Source organism: Leuciscus leuciscus (assembly GCF_965113295.1).
Source record: "Leuciscus leuciscus genome assembly, chromosome: 3".
NCBI lineage: Eukaryota > Metazoa > Chordata > Actinopteri > Cypriniformes > Leuciscidae > Leuciscus > Leuciscus leuciscus.
Window position 1 is genome coordinate 54,586,152 of NC_138727.1, and position 11,167 is coordinate 54,597,318.

An 11,167-nucleotide genomic window follows, 5' to 3' on the forward strand; every position below is an offset into this window, starting at 1 on the left:
GTCTATTATTTTCTGAACACTCTTTCTGTCTTTGTATTAGCAACTTTGAGTAAAACATTCTTGAGAAATTTAAAGCAATCAGTTTCCTCAAGTTTTCTAAGTACACTCAACTAATTACATTTTACAGTGTAAATATATTCACATATTTTTCAATATATGAAAAGCGGCAATTCCTTATGTATTATTCAATATATTGTAATATATTAACACAATCTATTATTTCATATATTTTTGAACATATTTAAGCCATTTAATTTATATATGGAAATATATGTTCTTTCGGTAAGGGTTATTATTTGGTTATGATTGTGCCAGTGGCTCATGTCTGTAGTCCAGATCTGGGTCATCATGCGTTTCTGTATGTGGGCTGAGAGAAACTGGCCTGACAACAATTTCTAATTTCTATCTGCATTGACGATTGTGAAGCACTTTTGTCCAACTTAAATTTCTGAATGTATCTCTCTTTCCTTCTCTCTGTACAACCGAGGGAAATAAGAAAAACTCAATACGTTATATGATCAAAATGCCCCTTCTGTGTGATGTGTGTTATTTTCCTTTTCTAAACCAGTTTCCAGACCTGAACATCTCCACACAGCAGTGCTTGTGAGGTTTTGCTTCTTGAGTGTTCTAGAAAGGAGTAATTTACTCATTGCTATACAGATGTGAGACATCACTGCATCCCAATACATCTTCAATATCTTTTATTGTTCACATCAAATCCTGTCAGAAAGCAAATGTCAGGAATAATCATCTGGACCTTTTAAATTTCAGTGATTCTGCTTGTTAACATCAGGTGTCTTCAGTAATGCTCAATCATCACTAAATTAATCACTTAATTATCTCATTAACTTTAACACCGCTTCAGTGTTACCAGTGTTGTGCCTGAACGCGTTCATTGAACGATAGTTCATGAACTCGTTCATATTTTGGGCGAACGTGAACTGAACGTACTCTATTTCTGCCTGATGAACGTTACTGTGAACTCGTTCATTCTGGTGGCTGTGAACGGCACGCTCTCTCAGTTTAACTTCGTTCATAAGGGTGCAAGATTTCTATAGAAATGTATTTGTCCCGTTCGGAACCTCCGTTGTCCCGTTTATTGGCGCTGATCTAACCACTGATGTATGACTGAATCTGATACAACAGCAAACGGCACTTGATCACGACACCGGTCATCATCCAATCACAGTCCACACTCACGCGCATCAGACCCAGATCAGACCATACGAATAACAAACTCTAAATTGAGAATTAATTATTATTTTGGGACAAATCATTGTTTGATTTGCGCACAGAATCCTCCGCTGTCTGGTCGCTTCGATCCGGACTCGCGCTAACGGCAAATCCCTTTCACTGTCCGACTGGGTTTTGATTTCGGCAAATCAGTATTGACGAATTCAAACAACGTGATTATTGTGATTATTACATCCAGCCACGCAAGAAAGCATGAAATCGTCCTGAGGGAATAATATACTGATGTGATTTGCTGACCAAGAAATATTTCTGATTATTATTAATGTAAAAAAAAAAGAAAGAAAAAAAAATCAGGATTCTTTGATGAATAAAAGGTTCAAAGTAAATTTATCCGAAATAAAAAAAAAACGTAACTTTATGTACTTGCTGAATAAAAGAAGGCTATTAATTTCTTTAAAAGTAGTGTATAATTACAAAAGCTTTCTATTTCAGATAAATGCTATTATTTTGAACTATGGTTTGTGTGTAATATGACTTTAATCAAAACAAATGTGTTGTCTGAAAACTTTTAAACGCATACGAACCTGAAATGACATATAGGCCTACTGTGTTGTTGGCCTAGCCTATAGCCTACAAATATTTTGAGTGTCCCTCATTTTCCTGTAAAGAACCATGCACGATTGTCCCGCATTTGTTTAGTTGGCAACCCTACCCTCAATGTAAACCCTGGTTGGATAAGGATTTTAAAATTGGATATGAAGATGAAATCTGACGCATAGTTTCAGTGTTAAAACTGATAACATAATTGCTGTCTGTGGTTTTATATGGGCTGTGGCAATAATTTTAAAAAATAATAGCTCGCAGCAACATATGGAAAAAAAGAACTGAACTAGTTAATTTTTTGGAACTGTGAACTTTAGTTCAAAATTTTGAAGTTTGAACTATGAACTGAACTAGTTCATTTTAAAATTTGTGAACTGAACTTTGAACTAGTTCATGTAGAAAGTGAACTTTCCCAACACTGAGTGTTACTTATAACACTGTGAACTCATATAAACACTGAGCAGTGTTAATTTAACACTGGGGATTTTGCTGAGATTCTCCTTTAAAGTATCTTATGATTATTAAAATGAGATACAGATTTAAAATATCATACAAAACAAATTATAATGTTGGATTTGTGATTCAAAATGGCAAAAGTAATTAGAATATTCTTGCAAGGCACTGTATATTACACCATGATTAATTAGTCAGAAGTCTAAAATGAACATTTTCAAATTCCGTTACCCTTTATTTAATTTTTTTTAACATAATTACAAAGTATTTTAGCTCATATTTATTGAGAGTATGTAAGAGATGATGTTTAATTTCCTGTAATCAACAAATGTATAATTATGGAGCACATCCATGTCTCAGGAGGCTATCCTGGAGCGCAGAGATGCCGATGTACTGATCCCTGTATTGTGGAGTTTGACTTTCCTCTCTTGTCGGCCAGTATTCAACCCAGGTGTGCTCTCCAAAGATGTAGTGCAGACTAAAACAACAGAATAAAATTACAGACTTAACTACACTGTATGCATTTACGAAGCACATGCATCCTTTCTATAAGGGTCAATTTACAATATGGATTTCCACAGTGATAAAGGAAGAATTATTTCTATTCGTGTTGTTTTTATACATTTTTGCAAAACATTTAATACACATTCTGTTTCACCTGAACAAAACATTTTAATAACAGGTCAAAATATGTGATATAGAGATATTAATATCTAATGGAGTCTTCTCTAATGGAGGTTTTTCTTGTCACAAATAGATTCCAGTATAATGCTTACATCATGCTGTCTTTGTTTTGGCAGGCAAAAGTTTTTCATATATTCGTATTTTACAAACAAAATAGCTTTTTTGTCTTGTATTAAAATTAACTTTTTCTAAGAATTATTGCCTTATAATCAGCATTTTCCCCCTTTAACGTTTTACCTGCCACCAGGTAAATCTGAACATGCAATATATCGAAATAACAGAGCCTGCTTTATTTAAAAAAAGAATAAAAATGAAAAAAATTAGCTTCTTGCAATCTGATTTTTAATCAACACTTGGATGTGGGTTAGTTTCATAAAAATAAAATAAAAAAAAGCAACATCTGAACAAAAATCTGATAAAAGCACATTTTTGAAGACTTCGTCCAAATCAGAACGATGATCAAAACACAGATTGGAGTCGATCGAGTCCATTAACACCGCCAAAGCTTCACAGTCGTTTCCTCTTCATGGGTCGACATTTCATTCAGTAACGTTAGGGACCGTTCGGTATTTATGGAAGGGGCCACCGGAGGAAAATAGGGGAGGGTCATGTCTTTTTATTCTTTGTTGAGGGGAGGGTCATCCAATTTTTTTTAGTCTAGGGGGAGGGTCACCCAACTTTTATATTCATGAAAACAGCAACATTTCAAAGTGGCTTCTTTGGTGCTATTTTTTTTTCCCATTTAGCTCCATGTTGATCTCGCGTTATCAGCCCCCCTTTCGATATCAGATCACTTCAGTTCGCGCTTAGAAAAAATGCATCATGTCAGAACAGAATGCCAAAGAAATGTTTACCCGGCAAAGCTTTAAAGCACGAGCAAATAATGAACTTTTGTGATTGCGAATAAGTGCACAGTGTCCTGTGAGTGTAACTCTACCGCTGCATTAACATGTTGTGAACGTAGGCCTACGTCGAGTTTTACAGTATTGGGACTGAGGCGCATACTACCATATTTTAGTTTCCATTCTTATTTTGTTTCCACGATGTGTAAGATGTAGGGGACATCTTTAAATTACTATAGATTTATTTAAGTTAACATAAATACGTAGACCTACACCACAAAAACTAGTTGAGGATAAATTCGTTAAACTTGGGCGATTCCAGTGTTATGGTTATTTGCAGTCAATACTTGAAATATAAATTCTCAGAAAATGCATTTAAAACCAATATTTTGAAACGTCTGAAAGGAGTCAAGACATTAGAAAAATATCAGTCTACACATGCGTTTTATATTTAATATGAGGGAAATAGCCTACACATGTGACGTGACACAAAAAATCTTTAACTTTTAGGTGGCAAAATATTTTTTTGTAATTCTATAAATTACACCGTGCAAACCAAAAGATATATAGCCTACCCACCGGATGAATAAAGATCGGCCTCCACAGAACATAACATATTATTTTTATTTTATTTTTCGTGGTCGCATTTATGTGAAAAAAACAAAAACAATGTTACGGGCATGACAGTTCTCCATTACGGACATGACTGCTCTGAAAGCGACTTTAAAAATTTCACAGAGACCTCAAACAGAAAGCACAAAGCCTTTCTTTAAAGTGAATTTCTTTTTTTTATTAATTGTATCTTAATTTTAATCAATGTTTTATCTGGATTTAAATAGCCTAAGAAGTAAATACACTGTTAGACCTTACCGGGTTTTTTTACAGTAAAATACTGGCAACACTGTTGCCAGTAATATACTGTTAATTGTACAGTTCTTTACTGTAATCTACTTTTTTTTTTCTGTAAAAATGCACTAAATAAAAATTCAAGTTAACTAATTACACTTGCAGAAACCGACTGTCTTAAATTGACCAACTGTCATTTAAATGTATGAACTAAAATTTATAATGCATTAATAATGTGAGCAAAGTATTATTGTGAACTTCTTTCATATGAGACCACTAAAAAAACTATTGTACATAAAAAGATTTCCACTGGACCAGCAACTACACAGTCACTGTCTGTAAAATAAAGCAACATGCAGCAAATCATCAATGTTTGTAGATCTTCTCCTGGACTGAAGCGCAGGCTCTACTCTTCTGCACAATGGTGACCCAAAAAACTAAATTTTACAGTAAACTACTGGCAACAGTGTTGCCAGTATATACCTGTTTTATAACTTACAGTTTATTACTGTTAAAATACATTTCGTGGGTGTGTCTTTTTATCTTACACTGTTAACCCTTTCAACCCCACAGGAAAATCCACACTACAAAGAGTAAAAAGTAACATTGACGCAGTGTTGCAGTGAGATAATTAAGTGAATATGTTGAATAATAAGTGAATAAGTGAAATAAGTTATTGTTGAGTATTAGTGATGAACGCCTGCTGTTAACAAGCAGAATCACTGAAGGAAAGAGGAAAAAACACAAACAGAAAATAGAGAAACACAACTACAACTGACTTCCAGCCATTACACATTTTTACACTTATTATTAACAGTATGACTTTATTTCTGTCATACATCTACTGAAGTTGTTATTGAGATGTTTAATTGAAAATGTTTGGTTTGAAGTTACCATGATGGAGATCAGTGTTTGCTTTAGTTGGGATGCTGACCCTTGACTATTTACCATTAGTATTTCACTGGCTGAATGAACTGTGTCTTTGCACTTGTGCACACACAGCTTGTGAATGACTGTAGTTATACTGATTATAATGAAAATTCATTGTATAACCTGTTCGTACACTAAATCTCTTTCAGTTTTAAATTCTGTATCAAAAGTGTTATATTACCACCACTTTGAAACCACAGTAATAAATTACAATGATATATATTTTTTTTTTATCACATAATGCACAGCCTAAAAAAGAAACAGAGCTACAATGTCTTGTAGAAACACAGAAATATAAAAAATCTGCATATGTCTCTCATCAATGGTGGCAAAGCTAATTGTATTTATTTATTCACGCAGCAGTGCATGCTGGGAGTTTTATACAATCCTGGAACCAGTAGCGGTTTTAGGCACGGGCGAACCGGGCAATCGCCCGGGGCGGCATTTTGGGGGGGCGGCACCGCCGGCACGAGCAGAAAAAAATTAATAAAAATCTGCGCCGCGAAGCGGTTTTCTATTATCTATCATTTCATTGTGTGGGGAATTGCCAAATGTGCGCCCCCTGCTGCTGCAGGCGCCCCTGCTTGCTGAGAAGATGCCGTGCACAGAAGCTGTTTGTTTGAGAAGGGGAAAGGGGAGGGGGCGCGGAGGCGCGGGCGCGGATGACAGTTCACCTCTGGGTCTCTCCCAAATGGAACAGACAAGGGGGGGGGGGATCCATATAGTTATCGAAGTTATCAGTCACACCTCGACTTTCTTCCAGATAACGCACATTTCATTCATAATATTATAAATACGGGACTCTATATTTCCTGCACATTTTTGTTTTTCTGAATGGTCTGAATGGCTAATAAAAATAGGTAATACAAAACGATTACTTGGTCACCACCACCAAGGTGAATTGGTTTAGTCTTGACTTCTGGTCGTGACTCGTGAGCGTGAGTGACAGTTATGGGGGGATCAGGGGATCTGTTGATTGTCGATGTCGAGGGCCAAATAAGAGATGGACAAGAAAGGTCAAAGCCATCAGGTACCCAATTTAGAAACGAGCGAAAGATAAAGGTATGCAATGCAACTATGTTTACTCTATATGATTACGGTATCCATGTCATGAATGAAGGGGCAATATTAATTGGTGGGTATAACTCTTATTTGTTAGCCTTTTTTCTATGATTCTTGCTATGCTTAACAATAATTCGTTTTTTAAATCTAATTTCACCATAATATTGTTCTTTGCAACAAAACTGTTGCAAGTTCAGTTATTACACTGCAAAAATGCTTTTCTTACTTAGTATTTTTGTCTTGTTTCCAGTCCAAATATCAAACATTTCTTAAATAAAGATGCATAACGTTATTTTACTAAAGTAGTAAAATTACATAAGATATTAAGTCTTGTTTTCTGGGGAAATAAATAAAAATTTAGTTTTTGCTTAAAACAAGCAAAACATTATCTGCCAATGGGGTAACAAAAATTATATTTGGGGGGAAAGGGGTCTCGCCCAGGGTGTAATTCAATGTAGAACCGCCACTGCCTGGAACCCAGCATGCATTGCGACATGAACGTTTTTATTGTCACCATTGTTGAGATTCATGTGCTGATTGTTGATGTCTGTTTGTGTCTGAGTTAAGCAGGAGTTCAGAAAGTTTTAAAACACTATATTATTTCAATATTCTTCAGAATTACTAATTACAGAAACATTGCTGTATTTCACATTATAGATTAAAAGATATGATTCATACGAAAAACCCATTAATCCAAAGCTTTTACACTGGTTAAGATCAGAGAATCAGACATGTCCAGGATGATCATGTAATCACCACAACAGTCATAAACACCTTATCATCTTTCTCTTGACTTCTTCTTGCCATAACACATGTGTTTTATAAACTCATAGTTAAAGCAGTCAGAGAAAAACTGATATAATAAAGTCAATGGTTCAAGATCCCAACTAAACCAAATACTGATCTCCATCATGGTGATAATAACTTTATTATTTTCAATAAAACATCAACAATTAAATACCTGTTAATTCTCAACAATAACTTTTGTACAAAAGAAATAATGTTAAACTGGTTTGTAAACTGGTTTCACACTCAGTGTTGCTGGAAGTCAGTTGTAGTTCTTGTGTTTCTCTTTTTTTCTGTTCTTGTTTGTCTCTGTCCTTCAGTGATTCTGCTTATCAGGTGTTCATCAGTGTCTCAATTCACTCACTTCTTTTCATTCACTCTGTCAAGTGGACTTTATTAGTGAACTCATGTAGGGAATAGTGAATGAGGGTATAGGGTGTGATTGGGAATACAGCCTCTGAGTGTCGATTTTGAGCACTGTTAATTCACAGTATATTCCTGTAGGCTATTTTTGTTTTCTACGGTATATTACTGTTTTAATGGAAAATGGTATGATACTGTCAGAATTAGGCCTTTTTTTACAGCAAGGGTTAACAGTGTATAGTAGAAAATAGATAATCATGACACGGAGGCGCGGGCGAGTGAACTGGACTCTTGTCTCATAAATGAACCGAAACTCAGCGTAAGGTATGCTACTTGCCTCACAGACCTGAGAAATATATAGAAAGCTTGAAATGTCTACTTTTAAACAGAACAATTCAAAACGAAGGAAAACAGACTGCTTTCTGCTCATGAAATGTGCATTTCTCTCTGGCACGTTCTGAGAAGATCGCGACGCATCGTCAACTTCATCTTTGCAGTCGACACAGAAAACACTTGTTTATTAATAAACAATTAAAATGTCTCCTTGCTATATTTGACATATTCATAATAATTACTTTTGCCGGTTCTTTGTGACAGCTTTTAGATGCTTTGTTGGCAGCGCCACCCACATGTTCAACGAGTCACACCGCATCAGCACCAAAAACATGATTTTTTTTTCAAATCTAAAATCAAAAATCGTGATACGAACCGAATCGTGGGTTTGGTCTATCGTTACAGCCCTAGTAAGATGAGAAAGCAAGAGTTTATATGGTTTTAAAAAACAAACAAACAACCCACTAAGCAAAATGATGTCCGAAAGACGTCTTTTCAACAAAAATCGGACGTTGAAATGACGTCCACTGAGGGTCTAGAATGAAAGTTGATATGACGTCTTTTTGCGACGTGTTCTGCACGTCCGATATAGACGTTCATCGAACCTTCGTACAAGTTTAACCCTCTGGGGACCAAAAACGCGCCCGCGCGTTTTGCTCGTTTTTTTTTTTAGCAATGAAAAATAAACACAAAATGCTCTGTTAATTTTGATCTTTCATTTTCGTGTAATACATCAATCGATCCTGTTCAGTTTCTATTTTTTTTCTGTATACTCACAATAAAAATAAAGTGTTTTGCTTTTTGACAAATAAAGAAAAACTAACATGATGCTATTTCTGCCTTCTCTCTGCCAGTAAACTCCCATTTGAAAGGCGTTCGAAAATTATCTATAACTTTTAAATGAAGTAATTTATATAAAAAACAAATATTATCAGCTTCTGTAATCTGTATAAAAAGAGAGCGACTCCAGTCGAGCTCATTACGAGATGATTCACAGTAATTTGACCACGCCCCGGAGAGCGCGTGCTATTCAAACGCAAATTCTGAGAACCATTTCAGTCTGTGAAACGCCCCCACATCAGCTGTAAACAAAGAGGCATAATATAGCCTACCTTATGGAGAAAATTTTCCGTGCTGATATGAGGAGCAGATCCCGCTGAGGAGTGAGGTAGGCTAAGTTATCCTTTCTCAAGTGTTAATGTGGAATAACGTTATGGAATAACGTTAGTGTAGGCCTATGTAAACAAAAAGATGAATCGCGTTTCTATAATATGAATCGCGTTTCTGTGAGATGAATGAAGGGTACATATTTGTAAAGACTGTTTAGCCTAAATATGAATCGCGTTTCTGTGAGATGAATGAAGGGTACATATTTGTAAAGATACTTTTCTGCTCATATATATAAAATACTATTTTGTCAAAAATAAAGTCATAGACTAAGATGTTCCAATGTTGGCTATATTCAAACTAATGAATACATATGATAAAATGTAGGCCTATAATCTTTTTTTTTTTTTTTTACAAAGAAAGAGTACTTTTTTTGCAGAAATATTGCTGAAATTGTAATTATTGTTGTAATTGTAACCTTTTTAATAAAATAGCAAAACATATTTACAAGATAGATGTAAGCAAAATCTTAAATGGTCAATATAAGTCTTCTTCTAAATATATAGGCTATTTTGTCCTTGCATTGTGGCTCAGTCAGTGTCACACCTGAATGAATGGCTAATTATGCAGAGTCATTATGCAGAGTGGGTGGGACTGGGTAATCTAAGGTGTAAACTACTCCTCCCCCTCGCATATTGGCTTTCCAAGCAAAACCTGTTTTACACCATTTAAATCAATGTATTTTTTTTTTGTGAACGATAAAGCAAGACTATTTTCACATAATTTTGAAGCTAGAACTCCAAGAGAAAACATCCATTAGTCAAAAGTCTTGTGGGCACATATTTTGTATGAGTTTTGTGGTCTTATTTCAGCAACTTTAAGTTGCTGAAAAATAAGTGAAAAATAAGTTATAATTTTAATGCTTTTGGCACCAATAATGCAGTTCCACAAGGATGGTGGTTATTAATCCCAAATATAAATACACAACTTTAAACAATATTAGATGCCCATTTTGTGATGATTATGTCTTCATCAACATTAAGCTGATAACACACAAACTTTTTCTAGGCATCCTCTGCCACAACAATTATGTTACACAAACACACTGTTACAGCAGCCAAAGGAAAGTTGAAGTATAAAGAAAGGGGACCAAGAGCCCAACTAAAGCAAACACTGATCACCACAATGGTGACACTTCAAATTAAACAAATATCAACATCTAAACCTCTGTTTATTCTCACTAAGATCATCTGACAGCAATAGTCAAAGTAATTATGTCTATATGAGACCATAAATGATGTTGAAATATGTCCACAATGCCCACATATGAACTAGTGTTTAACCTTGTACGAAGGTTCGATGAACGTCTATATCGGACGTGCAGAACACGTCGAAAAAAGACGTCATATCAACTTTCATTCTAGACCCTCAGTGGACGTCTTTTCAACGTCCGATTTTTGTTGAAAAGACGTCTTTCGGACATAATTTTGCTTAGTGGGAATGGCTATCTGAACATCTTTGCCAAGTGCAGTACAGAAGTAGGCTAATCAATAAATTATCTGGGAGGGTCATGCCTTTTTTCACAATCATTTTGGAGGGTCATAGAAAAATGTATTGCTGGCGAAGGGAGGGTCATGTCTTTTTTGACAACAGATCTCAAAACTCCTCCGGTGGCCCCTTAAATAAAAAACGAACAGTCCCTTAGGCAGTTTTGATGTATATGCTGTTTAATGATCACGTTATTTTACGTGCGTAAGCAATGCTTCTATCGCTTGATTTTTGATCTGGAGATTCTATACTCTTTCAGAAGATGCGTAATAGCGCTCCCTACCGTATAACAGTGAAAACATGCATTACCAGAAATTTTCTGAAAAATCTGTCAATGGCGGGTAAAGAGTTAATCACTGGACAGTTACACCACAGTTACACATTGTTGACTATAAACCCCACATAAACTCAAGTTC

General features: G+C 35.3%; 2 long non-coding RNA genes across 2 annotated transcripts; both read right to left on the reverse strand.

Moving 5' to 3' along the window:
• Window positions 1-684: 684 nt before the first annotated feature.
• LOC309493924 lies at window positions 685-2,742 on the reverse strand. The gene is made up of 2 exons (XR_014204097.1): window positions 2,215-2,742; window positions 685-859 (listed from the first exon to the last, which is right to left on the reverse strand). It is a non-coding gene; the product is annotated as an uncharacterized lncRNA (long non-coding RNA).
• A 1,655-nt stretch (window positions 2,743-4,397) lies between these two features.
• Window positions 4,398-8,910, reverse strand: LOC309494009. Its single transcript, XR_014204186.1, has 2 exons — window positions 8,322-8,910; window positions 4,398-4,632 (listed from the first exon to the last, which is right to left on the reverse strand). It is a non-coding gene; the product is annotated as an uncharacterized lncRNA (long non-coding RNA).
• Between the last annotated feature and the right edge of the window lie 2,257 nt (window positions 8,911-11,167).